Below are 12,681 nucleotides of genomic sequence, written 5' to 3' on the forward strand. Positions count from 1 at the left end.
CATGAGACTAGTGATTGATTTTTTTTTTTTCAATTTCCCACTCATCCCTTCCTGAGGTACAGAGAAGTACTTGCAGTTTTGGTTAATCCAAGGCACGGGCCGTGGTGTCACCTGCTGGCAGTGACCTGGCTGACATTTCTAAGCCTGCCCCAAATTGCCTGCTGCAGATGGGAGGATGTCACCTCTGAGCTGGGTGCTAAAGTCACAGCTCAGGTAAGAACCAGCAGCCCATTTATGCCTGCAATTATTAATTTTAACAGAAACTGGCAGGCTGGAAATGCAAAGATCTTTCCGGCATTAAAACATCTTCAGGCAACAGTGGAACTTTGCAGAGCTCTATAAAACCTATCAGCTCTAATGAAATCACTGTCTTTGATCCCAGTCTCTGTTTTGGTTTTCTACAAAATTAAACAAAACTATGCAAACATCATAAAAGAGAATCAAATTGTAATATTACAAATAAAGAGGTTTTTTTTTCTTTCTTGTGGAGCATGTTTTTATGAAAGCTGAATTTAAAAATACTTGCACGATACAAGAGGAGCAAATGGGTACGTTCATTATGTGGGTTTGCAGCTACAAGGTGATTCTCAGTTTTTAAATGTCACATTGGATGTTCTTTGGTCCTTTTTTTTTTTTTTTTTCCTAACTGGTGAGATACCTCTTCAAAATAAAAAAAAAAATAAAAAAGGCAGTCATATGAGACAAAAGGTGAGCTGCAGGTGCAAGGCAAAGAGATCCCAGGCTGCTCAGTGTGTTCCCCAGCCCAAAGGTCCTGGCCCTGTACCTCTGAGCCCCTGTGCTGGGTGCCTTTCCTGCCCACTGCAGGAGACAACACCAGGAGAGGGAGGCTCTGTGGGCATGGAGAGCATCATGGGGGTGAGAATGGGCACAGGCTGCATGAAACTGCCCCACGGAATAGCACCTGCATGCCCCCTTCACAAGCTCCTCTTGGATGTCCAGCTATGCCTGGATAGTACCTGAGCAGGTATCGTGCCCATCACATTTAACGTGATGATAGGCACAGCCAAGTGACAGCTATGCTCTGATCTTAAATCTGTCCAGACCCTGGGGTTCTCAGGCTTCTTGATGCTTCTCAGGTAGCAGTTTGTGTGTGTTTTATTTATCGCCTGATGACAGGCCCCAGTTTTGCAGTAACAAAAAGGCTGTTCTACGCTTAAATAATTAAATAGTCAAACAGCTTCTGAGCAGGCACTGAAAAACTGTCTAAGCTAATTGAGCATTTATGATTATCATGAGAATTTGCTTCTGCCGTTCAGGTATTTTGCTGCACAACTACCGTATGTGCTGCCACAAGCAGATTTTGCAGGTACGTGTAGTCATGAATTGGTGTACAGTAAAACCTGGGGTGATTTGAACCAGGTTCAGCCTTGGTCGTGGACATCAGGGGGTGTTAGCTTTGTAATGCTGCTTGGACCTTGTCTGGCCTTGCTTCATTTTATGTAGGGTGCTAGTATTTTGTGTTCTTCTTGGTATGGGGCTAGTCCTTCTGTATGGTTTGTGAGTTTATTGCTCATAATTTATGACTTTTTAATGAGACTTGCAGCAGACCTGGAGATAACATGTAAGTCAAATGAGTAAATGTAAGTATTCTACAACATGAGCCCAGCAGAGCTGGACCACCACTGCCCATGCCAAGCGCAGTCACAGTTAGACAGCAACCATACAGCCAGCCAAAGAAATGGATCTAATGTTAGGATAATATAATGCTGCTCCTTCCAGCAGTAATTTGTTTATAATCATTTGGGGAGCAGGAACAATATCCATCTTAATGTTCTGCCTGACTCTGTTTGAAGAAGATAGCTGCACGCCAAATTGTTTAGTGCACGATAAGGGGTGAGGGAAGTTCAGCTGCAATCTAAAAGATGCTCGAGTGTTGTGCAAAGCAGAAGGAGGAACCCAGCCACACCTGGCCTAGCAGCCAGAGCTGAAGGTCTAACTCGGTGCAGGTGATTCCAGGCCAACCAGGCTGAAATTTTAAGAGACCATCATTAATCCCATCTGCAGAGGCTTGTTGAGCTGTGATTTTCAAGGGAGGAGCAGCAGTTCTGTACCTAGTGGCTGGTATGGATGGAAGCTGAGCAGGCAGTGTGTGTGTGTAAGTCAGACTTAAAGCTGGTCCTTGCTGGTGGCTTCTTCTTCTGCAGCACGTGAGTAAATGGAGATGTGCAGGGTAGGACTCAAAGTGTGCACGAGGCAAGCCAAAGTAGCCAGTGAGTAAGGGGATCAGGAGCTCTTAGGGTAATTAAATTGTGGTGCGTAATCTGCCTGGGCCATTATGTAGCCAGTGGAAAGAGGCTGGTGGCTTCTTGAGGTAATTTAAGAGTTGGCTTTGATGTGGAGAAAATATCTGGAGCCATCTGGTTTCCTGTAAGCATCCTCTGGGGAGGTGCAGGAGCAACCTCACCAGCACAGCCTGGCTGTGACTCCGCAGGTACCCCTGAGGCCAGGCTCTGGTTGTGAGCTGCTGCTTCCTAGCCTGAAGGAACAAGGGTGGTGGTGCAGAACAGCCAAGTAGGTGTGAGGTATGGCAGCTGCCTCATGGGGAAGAGAAGCAGTCCTTCCATGCTGGTTAGACCTTGGGAAAGCATCCTGTTTTGGGCTTTGCCTTCAAAAGAAGAGGTAATTGGGGAAGCAGAGCACAGACAGGCACACCAAAAATATTCTGAGAATAGAGGCTGTGAGGGAAAAAAGTTGTATGACCAAGGCTGTTTAGTCTTGAGAGGTGGGAACTGCAAGGAGATGAGATTGCTGTGGATGGGTTCTCCAGGGCTGCTACAGAAAGGAAGGGAATGGACAGTTTTTTACATACTTGGTGGTAGGAATGAGCGGAAATGATATTAAGGGATGTATAACTTGAATATGAGGGCTGAGAAACACTGGAATGGATTTGCCCCAGGAAGCTGGAGAATTGTGGTTGCTGGGGGTCAGAAGTTGGACAAACATCTGCCAGAAATGGCACAGCTGCCCCTGCCTTGGGCAGGGCAACAGCTTGCCTGGCCTCTGCTTGAGGACCCTGCCAACCCTCTTTGCTGGGTGATGTTAAAAGCAAGTTCTGCACAAAAACAAGTCAATGCGGTGCCTTTTCTCTGAGAGGAAGGAAATGCAGGTTGTGCCTGGGAGGCAGGGATGTGGTGCAAAGTAACTGTGGCAAGGGGCAAAGTGTGACTGAGACATAAAACCAATATAACTATAATTTCCTTCCTGCTCTGTAAGTATTAATAATAGATTTATTTTTTTTCAGACTATCAAGATCGCCGGCTTTATTCTATGCCATCACCTAAGCCATTAATGCACTGTGCTCAGAGCTGTATCTTGCAGGCCTTTCTCTTCCCTCTCAGGAGAGGTTTTCTTATGAAGTGCCATCGTAGGAAGTGGGGCCAGGTGCTCCGGTACAATGCATTACAGTTCTTCATAAGCAAGTTCCCCTGTTTCTGGAACAAACAGTGACTTTCCACATAAGACTCCTCCGCTTCCCTTCCCGGCAGCAGGCAGACCTGCAGGGTGACCGATTTTGGTGATAATAAAGAAAAGCACACTGTGTGTGCACTGGGGAAATAATAAGAAAATGATATCTGAGTGGGGTTCTTAGGACCTGCATCCTCAGCTGGGGTTTCTCAGTGCTCCTTCCCCGCTGCTCTGTTGCTGCCCATCAGCTGGACGTCTCCTCAAGCAGCCAGGCCCTGGGCAGTTGGTTCCAGGAGCACGTCAGCAAAGTGCAATAAGTAAGTTAGGGATTGTTATGACAGACAAAGGCTTTGGGATTGTATAGGGCAAGCAGGCAGGTTTGAGGATTATTGTCCCTCCTGCATGAGGTGCAGTGAGCTGAGAGCTGGAAGCCGTGGTGGTCACTGGTGGAGATGCTCACCGAGGCTCCTGGCGTGGGTGGGTGGATGTACCCTCAAACAGCCCTGCTTTACTGCCTTGGGGGGGCTCCTACGAGCTCTCTGCTCTCAAAATCAAAGCTAAATAAAGCCTGGAACACTGTGTCTATTCAGAAGCGTTTCTCAGCTGCTGAGAGGCTTAGCTGCAAGCCTGGCCAGGGGAGTGTCGGTGAGGTCTGTGATCTCAGGGCTCTGATCATAGCTTGCTGATTTGCAAGGTCCTTTTCTAAAATCGGTGATGGGAATTAAACAGGCTTTGCTATCTGCCCATCGTGGAGATGATTTGGAATTACCCCATGTCCTCGACTGCAAGAAGCCCTGGCTGGCAATGCTGCCAGCAAGAGGCAGCCCCACACGTGGTGTCTTCCAGGTTTTGGGAAAGCAGTCAGAGCAAGGAAACCCAGGCTTGGCATTGGCTTTTTAATGCCTGTGCTTGTGACTTCTAGACAGAAATGTGCTGTGTGACTTTTGCATATTAATGGGCTTGCAGATTGGGCAGTCATTTAGAATTCAGATGCTGCTGAAAATACATACTTTTAGGTTTTTTTACTTGGTGTCAGATATGCTGAGGGTAAACAGCTCTGCCCTCTAGTGCTGCTTGGCAAAGCTGTTAAAACCAAGCACGTTGGTGATGCTGGGAAGGTGCCTGACCCAGAGCATCCCTTGGAGCATGCAGACCCCTGGGGATGCACAGGGAGGGCTCTGTGGAAGGGCTGAGACCTGGCAGTGCCAGCTGCTGGCATGGGGTCCAGCACACAGCGTGACACGTGGCACACCCTCTGCAAGGCACCCACGAGGTCACATCTCCATTTTCCCTCAAGCAACCCCACGGAGCCTGATATTTGCTTTCCCATAATGTTTATTATGCCTTTGAGAGACATGCAGAAGAGCTAAATGATGAGCAGCCATTTGAGCAGCTTGGCTCTTTCGGCCCCATAAATAATGAATCCACTGGTGTGAGAAAACACACGCCCAGACACAAACCCATGCAAAGCCTTGCAGATGAAAGGGAATAAGAGCACAGAAGCTAGAGATATGAGTGCAAAGTCCTGTGCCAATAATTTAGGATCTGCTTCTTGGAGACAGAAACTGTCAGCGAGTTAGGAGTTAATTGCCTCAAGGGGAGACAAGCACTTAGAGATGCCTGGGAGTGCTAGCTGAGGTTTGAAGTGATGGCTTGCTACCTGCCTGGCTTCTGGGGAGGGCAATTAGTTTGAGCAGGATGTTTGCTTTATTGTCTGCAAGTCCTGTCTTAAGCATCAGCTGAAATAACTCGGCTGTGAGTCAGCTTGTGTGCATGCTGGCTCCCTGATCCTCAGCAAGGTGCAGAAATAAATTTTGAATTTGCTGGCCGGCTTCAGCACAGTTGGGCTGGGTGGCGTAGCTTCAAAGAGCCTGTGTTTCTGGAAGTTTTCTTTTAAGAAATAATAAATAAGCAATACCTGTGTTGCCTCGGAGAGTACATGCAACCTTTTGTGAACACCAGGGCTTGGTTAGCCCCAGCACCCAGAGTTGCTGCTCTGGAGGGATGAGAATTGCAGAGCAGTGCCTTACACCAGGGGCACAGCATGTCCCGTGCTAATGGCAGGAAAGATCTGGCTGCTTCTGCTGCACTGGAAATAAACCAGGCAAGCACTGTGGTGAGAGAAAACCAGGTGTCTGCAAACCTCCACTGCATTGGTAAGGTAAATGAGATGCGGGAGGCTCACCTGGGCAGACCTAGTGATGGCTTGCTGCCTGGAGAACAGCATCTCTGTGATATCTCTGTTAATTTATCTTCTGGAAAAGAGCAAAGAAAACCATACTGGTTTGCAATTAGTCCTTCAAACATGAGTGCTCCTGGACAGCCACTGGGAGCACGCAGGCGGTGGTTTGATTTATGAAATGATGAGATTTCAATTCTCTGATCCGTCTTAGCTTGATCTCTCCTGATAAGAGCTAGGGCATTTTCATAAAGTTTGATCATCGGCTCACAGCCTTGTCTCACATGCTTCACGATTCAGCTCCCAAGATGAGATTATCATCTTGTGGAGCTGGGAATTTGTTTAGGGAGGGATGGACAATCCAATTTGGAAGCACTTTACCCCTCGGTGGGTAGTGATGGTGTGGGGGAATCTCATGCAGAGTTTCAAGATACTGAATTTCAGAGCTTAATGGGGGCTTGTGGCTTTCATGTTGGCATTGAAACCAGAACTACTTGACTGCTGCATAAATAGCCCACATGTGGGGTTGGCTGCTTTACTAGTCAGCATACAGTAATTTTTTTTATTTATTTTTTCCCTGAAACCTATGTTTTCTATAAGTCTTGATTGGCCGTATTTTCCAAGTTGATTTCTGAAGCAAATGAAGCCTACAAGATCACATTATTTGAACTCCTTCCTCCTCCCCATGGATTTTAGCCCTGTTAGCCTGTCTAACCAAATTTGACTGTGGTTGCAGGTGTGGTGGCCCAGGTGGCTGGGTTGAGCAGAGAGCTGTCAGTGCCTCTGGAGGATAGGCTGCTGCGGAGGGTTCCTGCCAAAGGTGTGACAAATGCAAGTGGGGGAGAAGGAGAGACTGGAGGGGGGGAAAAAAAAAAAAAGCATTAGTAATTCCAAAGCTGGTGAAAAGTTCAGCCAGAGCTGCTTCTTGGTAACTGTCAGATCTCTCCTCATCCCTCTTTATCTATTCTGTGTAAAGATAAAAGCTCAGATGTAAATGCAAATAGAAGGTAATTTTGCAGAGCATCGTTCCTACAAGCGCTACATTCATTACAGGATGAAATAATATAATTAGAGAGATAATAGCAGAGAGAGGGAAACGGAGAGGTGTGAGCAGAAAGAGAGCAAATAAGTTTACAGCCAAGTTTCATAACGAAACAGAGAGCTAATGAGGTGGAGCTCATCTAGATGGCAGCAGCAGGCACTGCTTTTCTACCAAGATAAGTGATGTGCCTGGAGAATAAAAGAGTAAATTGCTAGGCTAGTGGATGGGGTAGAAAGAGTTACAAAGAGCCACCAGTAGTAGCCTGAAACAGCTGGGGTGTGATGGATTTATAAATACCACAGCTCATTCAGAAGGAGTTCCTGATCCTGGGCAGCTCACTTAAGATCCGTTTACTGGAAGTGACTGGCATGGAGCTCATAGGTGAGAGCTTGAGTGCACTGCGTGAGACTGGGCAAACTGGGGTGCTGCTGGGGGGCTCCTCACATCAAGAAATAATAACAAATGCTTGAGTTTCATATTCACAAAAATGTGCTAAAGTCTAAGGACAATGAGCTGACTTGCACAGACACCTTCTGATGCTTGGACAAGGACAGTCTCCTGCGCTCCAAAGGGAAGTTCCACCTAGAGGACTTGTGCGGCTGCCTAACGCAGAACTTAAAAAATGCACCATTCCCCTTCGTTCACAGGGGAAATACAGTACCTCAGCACCCGACCCTCCTGAAGCTGATGTTCAGAAGACCCCTGCTGCTGCTGATTCTGGTAAGATATAGCCAGAGGAAAAAAAGGATAATGCTACTTTCTGTCATGGGCATGGCTGGGTTTTATTGAGTGTTGGGATTACACGAGATGCCCTTGTGACCTTCCATGGTCAACGTGTCTTAGAGCTTAAGAGATAGGGCAGTGCATGACCAAGAAAGTGGCCATCTGCTTGGGCATCCCTTAGAGAGGTGGAATCTTTCACCAAATGGTCAACCCACTACTTCTGAGGGAGCTGGAGCAGTGGAATGCCCCACATCTGGGAGCTCTTCTGCTAAGAGCTGGCTGAAAACTTTTAGTCATATGTGGACTGCAGACTCGCCCAGGCATACAAGATTTGCCAAAGGAAAGGCTCCCTGCTCAGCTGCAAGCACAACAGGCCTTGCATTCTGTGCAAACCCTTAATTACAGCCACCAAGGAAGGCTGATGACTTCTTTGATTGAACTGTTAAATGAGAAGTTGATGGCAAGGCCTATGTTTTGCTTTTGCATCTAAAATCCCACTGCTAATTAGGTGCTATTGAAGCAGAAATGCACTTCTCCTTTTCCCCTGGTCAAATCATCAGTTCAAATGCATTTTTACCCATTCACCTACAGTACTTTAATCTGGGGAATAGTGAGACCTTAAGCACGCTTTCTTGCATGCTCAAACCAGATTTTTTGAAAATTTGAAAGTTACACTTTAAAAACTTGATTTATGTAGTGTTAACGTGGCCTGTGCTCTCCTCTTCCAGGTTCCTCCCGAAGGACCTGTGGTGATTGATGAACACATTGTGCCACATCAGGGGGAGCAGAGGACAGCCTGGGACTCTCACTCCTCCTTCTCTTTGGGGGGTGAAGAGCTGACAGAACTAAACGGACATGCCACAGGCACTGGAGACTGGGGACACAGAGGAAGAGCAGAGCAGTGTTTGAGGCACCAAAGGACTGCTACCCAGGGATGTACATATGGATAAGAGTGATTGCTTTATAAGAGTGATTGCTTTGCCATGTCTCCTCGAGGACCTGGCTGAGCATCCCAAGAGGAGGCATTTGCTGTCAGCTCCAGCAGAGGCAGGCTGGCCTGTACCCCCTTGTCTGCTGAGGTGCTCTGAGTGTCTGCACGTGGTGTCCCCTCACCAGTGCTTCTTCCTCTTGGGGTTTTGCTGCCCACATATTTGGCAGCTTCACTTTCCTTTGCTTTTTCCTCTACTCCTGTACTTGGACATCATTAGAGAACTGTGCAGGGACAGTTCTTACCCAGGGTAATGGGCTTCTTTCAATCCTGGTACTTGAGCCTTTCCCTCCTTCATCCTTTCTATGTCCTGCAGATGTGGAGGCAGGCCCCAGAACGTGGGCTCCATCCCCTGACCCCAAGGCCAGGCACTGGCAGTTCAGTGCCACCACCAGCAGGGCTAACCTTGGCCTATAGCACAGCTTCTCTGCAGTTCTGAGGCTTACTAGACAAGGAGGGCTGTCAGCCTGCAGGTTCACATGCACAAACATCAGTAAGAAAACAAGAACTACATCAGGCTGTGTTTATTTTAAATCTTTGGGGCTGCTGGCCCCAGCCCCAGGGGACACCCAGGTCTCCAGGCTGGGCTTGCCGGGAGCAGCCCTGGTTCGTGTAAGAGCACCGAGGGACTGTGCAATGACATAAATGAGTTTCCTTCCTCTCATCTCAACCGGGAAAGCAAAGGTGGTGCTGCTGCTGCTTGGTGGCTCTGCCAGGAGGGAAAACACTCAGCTGAAGCCATCTCCTGTGGCTCCCCTGCAGGCACAGGGTGCAGCTGGAGTGTTTTGTGCTCTGGGCTGTGCATCAGTCGCAGCCAAGCAAGCAGCTGAATGGGTGCCGAGCTGCTCTAGGTGCGTGTGGAAGCCCTAGGAGAGGGGTTTAGTATTGCTTCCTGTTCTCTGCAGCTCTGTCGGAGGGCAAAGCTGGGGTCCTGGGCTTGCAGGGGAAGCAGCTGCTGGCCAGACGCCTGTGTTGGATGTTGCATCCTTTCCCATCTGCTCCTTGCCTGCTCTCAGCAGTTTCTGTGCGTGCCCACCAGAGAGCATCCCTGGCACAGGGCTGGTGTCTCCAGAGACGGAGCTGGGGATAGCAGGGCTGGGTGTGAGATCAAAGCCACCTTCCTTCACCCTTTCCAGCCCTGTTGCCTCGCCCAAACCTGAGCTGGGTGGAAGTTATAGCCCTGCTGTGTGTCCTGGGCGAGAGAAGCATCCCGCTGGCAGGAGGATGTGCTGCCATGTGGAGTCCTGGCTCTCCTGCAGCAAACACTGTCTGCAGGGAAGGACTGTGCTGGGGTTAGCAGGGAGGGTCTGCCCAACACACAAGGAGCAAGTAGGGGTTCAGGCAGCCTAAACTTCCAAAATTCATGTGGGTGGAAGTCCAGTGCATTATGGCAGTCTCCTGAGTAAGTGCACAGATAAGTATTTCTTTTAATGATCATTCATCTCCGTTTCTTTGCTTGAAAGTGGAATTGGGTGCCCTGGCACGGTCTTGTGTGTGAGATAAATACCTAGTGCTTGGTGTCTGGGGAAGGCAGAAACCCCTGCTTTCTGTGCACCTGCAGCCTTTGCAAGCATCACCTAAACTTCAGCACCAGCCTGAAGTCCTGGGGTGGGCAGAAAGGTTGGGGCTTAGAGGTGGGTTTCAGCTGTGCGATGTTAAATATCTCACCTCAGCTCTCCTTCTTAAGAGGCAGAGATGGGCAGGACAGCTCCTGCCCAGCACAGGGGGGCAGTCATCTCTGTCCCCATGCCCTGTGCTCAGCTGGAGCACATTCCTGCAGGTAGCTGTGGGTCAGGGACATGGCCCTGCTGAGCTGCGGCCCCAGTTCTTGTGAGATGGGCTTTGAAGGAAAGCTGAGGAACGAAACAACTCAGCTATTTTTATCCTTGCACCAGCCCGGGGATTTCAATTGACAGGATTAGTTATGAAGCCAATATTATGAGTTTAACTATGAGTGAAATAACACAACTTCTGTGGGAAGCGGAGTAAAAGAGGCAATTATGCAGTAGTTTAATAACAGCACTCTGCTGGCTGGGAAGCTGAAAACTTACAGTTGACAGTAATTAGATTTTTTTTTCATTCTTCCTGTTAAATAGCTACAAAAATTACAATAGAAATTAATCTGATTCACTCCTGTTCCGTGCTGTTTTCATCATCCAGTCCGTGCCCACTTGGCTTTCAGGTTATTTTTGTTCTATGTTTTTCTAGTCTTTGGTATTTCAGAAGTGCAGAAACAGTACTTGATGTTGAAGACATGGAAAACAACAAGAAAAAGCAGGCTGGGGGAGTGGGCAGTAACCCCATCAGAAATACAGGAGGTGTTTGGGTGGATGGTGAGGGCTTTCCAAAGGGAGTTGCCAGCAGTAGCAGCCAGACTTCTAACCAGTCATGCTTAGAGGGGTGGGAGATGCCTGGCAAAGAGCTGGGCTTAGACTAGTTTGGGCAAGGTCCAGTGTGGTCTCTGGGGTCTGCAGGGCCTCTTCTCTTCCTAGTCTTTGCTGCAGAGTGTGCTGGCAGCTCATCTCCCTGCTGTCTCTATCCCAAGTGATGCTCACCTGTCAGCTGCCCTGTTTTTGAGCACTGTCCTCTTCTTTTTCATGTATAGGTATGGCATGAGAAAAAACTTAATGCTCAAACCTTGAATTACTTTAGCAACTGTGTACTTCCAAAATTGCAGGGTGGAACTTGATGAGCCAGCAAATGTGTGACATTTCGGCTGCTTATGATCGTAGCTTGAAAGTGCTGCGCAGCATGAAGGAAAGAGCTCTCAGGTTTGCTGTCATCGTTGAAAGCTCAGGATGGGATATTTGCTTGGAGGCTGAAAGTATTCTTCCTCGTGCTTTCATTTGTTTTATAATGCAAAAGAGCCAGGTATGATTAATGACATCCTGGTCCTGATGTTGTGAAGTGACACAGGATTGAACGTGGGGTTGGGCTTTGTAGCTCTGATGCCTGGCAGGATCTCTGACACGTGTAATAAATATTTTCTGCAGCAGCACACCCAACCTCACAGCAGAGCATCTCATTTCTTTTCCTCTGCTGTGGCGGGAGCAGCTCAGTTCAGCTTCACACTTGTGTTTTAGCTTTAAAACACTCTGGAGATGCCCAGATCCATTAGAGGGGCAAAGGCCACCTCCAGGTATGTTGCAACCCCATTTGCTTCTGCTTCTCTGCAGAAATACGCTGTGCTCTTGGCAGATGCAAATGTTCCAGATGGTATTGTGAAAAGTGCAAATCAGAGATTTGATTCCAGCCTATCTTCACTTTAATGAATCCTGTCCAGCTCTCTAGTAGAGCTGTTTTTTTAAGGTGCCTTTAAAATGCATGCCACCTTCTTTCTACTACCCCTAAATTTGCATTGGCTCATCCCTCTGTCACTGGGCAGAGCACTGCTGGGCACTGCAGCCTGCCATCCAACCTGTGTGCCTTCCAGCATGTCATTCTGCTGCTCGGACAGCCTGCAAAGGCTGGATATGATCCATCCATAAGGGTGTCCAGCTGTCCTGGTGCTGGGGCCAGGTGCCAGTTTGGGGACCTCACAGTAGGCTGAGTGGATGAGGTGATGAGTGGTTCATGGGGCTGCCAAGGTGTGCAAGGTCCTCTTGCAAAGCCATGGTGGAAGAGCCGGGAGGCTAAAAGGAGTCACCCTCTGGGTTGTCCCCTACCTGGACCTGAGTTTGGTTGGGGAGGTGGGGAGGGAAGAGCTGTCACGTCCTCCATTAACTCCATCTGGAATGGCACATGGGCTCCTGGCTGCGTGCTGTGCTGATGCTCACACGGTGCCCCAGTCACCACCCTGCATTAGCTTATTCCAGCATATTTCCATGTTACAAAATTAGATCCATTTTGCAAATTGCTGCTGCACTAGTAATTGAATTGAAGGGTGGTGGGTTTTTTGTTTTTCCACTTTTTTTTTTTTTTTTTTTGCACTGGAGTAAATCAGGAATAAGTCAACAGAATCAAGCCCTCCGTGCTTTCAGCAACATGCTCATTTAAATTGGATGCAAGAGGGTGTCTGTGTTTACATTTGGCCTGCCAAGAATCTCTGTTTCAGAAACTGGCTTACATAATATGTCAAAATTGGTTTACTCATTAGCATTGCAAACAGCGTGAAACAAGGCGCAGATTGATAAACTCGCAGCAATATTTGCATCCAGAGCCGGGCGGCGCAGGGGGAGGGGAGGTTCATTAGGAAGCGTTCCATTTCCATGGGAAAAACAAACGGCCTCCAGTTAGATCTCAGACTTTGTTAATTTTCTGCCTTCCCAAATTTAAATAGAGGTTGAGAGGGACATGTGAAAAATCTCCGTTGGCATACGGGCA

The 12,681-nt window shown here is 48.1% G+C and overlaps 1 long non-coding RNA gene across 1 annotated transcript in view; it reads left to right on the forward strand.

Moving 5' to 3' along the window:
• The window catches only part of LOC116492911, a 48,375-nt gene extending 38,970 nt beyond the window's left edge, over positions 1-9,405 (forward strand). Inside the window, exons 2-3 of the long non-coding RNA XR_004253695.1 lie at positions 7,295-7,367; positions 8,099-9,405. This is a non-coding gene — a long non-coding RNA (uncharacterized LOC116492911). The remainder of the gene's footprint in view (positions 1-7,294; positions 7,368-8,098) is intronic.
• Positions 9,406-12,681: the final 3,276 nt, after the last annotated feature.

This window comes from Aythya fuligula, chromosome 10 (genome assembly GCF_009819795.1).
Source record: "Aythya fuligula isolate bAytFul2 chromosome 10, bAytFul2.pri, whole genome shotgun sequence".
Lineage (NCBI taxonomy): Eukaryota > Metazoa > Chordata > Aves > Anseriformes > Anatidae > Aythya > Aythya fuligula.